The sequence below is a fragment of the Pteropus vampyrus genome, unplaced genomic scaffold, assembly GCF_000151845.1.
Source record: "Pteropus vampyrus isolate Shadow unplaced genomic scaffold, Pvam_2.0 Scaffold1000006923, whole genome shotgun sequence".
Taxonomy (NCBI): domain Eukaryota; kingdom Metazoa; phylum Chordata; class Mammalia; order Chiroptera; family Pteropodidae; genus Pteropus; species Pteropus vampyrus.
In genome coordinates, this window is record NW_011921325.1 from 301 (window position 1) to 1,220 (window position 920).

The 920-nt window shown below is 59.0% G+C and overlaps 1 pseudogene; it reads left to right on the plus strand.

Annotated features, from left to right (window-relative positions):
- The first annotated feature begins 330 nt into the window (after window positions 1-330).
- LOC111735765 lies at window positions 331-449 on the plus strand (annotated as a pseudogene).
- The last annotated feature ends 471 nt before the right edge of the window (window positions 450-920 follow it).

The following is a 920-nucleotide window of genomic DNA, read 5'->3' on the forward strand; positions in this document are numbered from 1 at the left end:
CCTTATATGCCACCCCACACCCCGAATCTCGAACACATAGTTCATTAAATCTAAGACGGCGCTGATTTCAACTGCACCATTATTTAACGCAGCATCCAGGGGGAAAAAGGGGCAGTTGGTTAAAGAACGACCCAGTTCTAAGAAGCCACTGTCCCAAAGACACCGAAATGTGAAATACACGCATATTAAGATAAGCGTTTCTGAGTCGGGCGGAGGTGGGTGGAGGGGGGCCACCGCCCTGGAGAGAGACTGCTGTGAGTTACGCGGAAAAGGGACCTAATGTTGCTGATGGGAAGCCACAAACGAATGTATGGGGTACAATAACAATCCCCCCGAGGCCACGCCGCCCTGAACGCACCCGATCCTGGCCGATCTCGGAAGCTAAGCAGGGTCGGGCCTGGTGAGTACTCGGATGGGAGACCACCTAGGAAGACTGGGTGCTGCAGGCGTAAGGAATAGAATCCCCTTCCTGAGACACCCCCCTACTTGAAATCCCTCAGCTCTCCAGCACTGTGAGGGCTCCGGGCCCCCTCTTCCCAGCCACGAGGGACGGCACCGTCATCCCTGGCCCAGAAACCACCAAGCTCACGGCGGGTGGAGGTGAGCTGATGGGGACTGCGAGCCCCCGACGGGGTGGAGGCCTCTGTCCCCAACCCTAGGTCGCAACCTTCCTCCCTTCCTTTGGGAAACAATGGGAGTGCGGGTGTCTCTGAGGCCCCGTGACACGGAGCAGACATCGGGGGTGGCTCTGTCATCAGAACGATCTGTGGCCTTTGCCCTGTTACACCAGCTCTTCCCGTCCCCCGCCCCGTGGGAAAATGTAACGGGGTCGCGAGGCCACGGCAGTCTTCTCTGGGAAAGTCCATCCCGCAGCGTGGCTTTGCCGCCCTGCCATCCTCTGGGACACGGTGGGTGGCGGG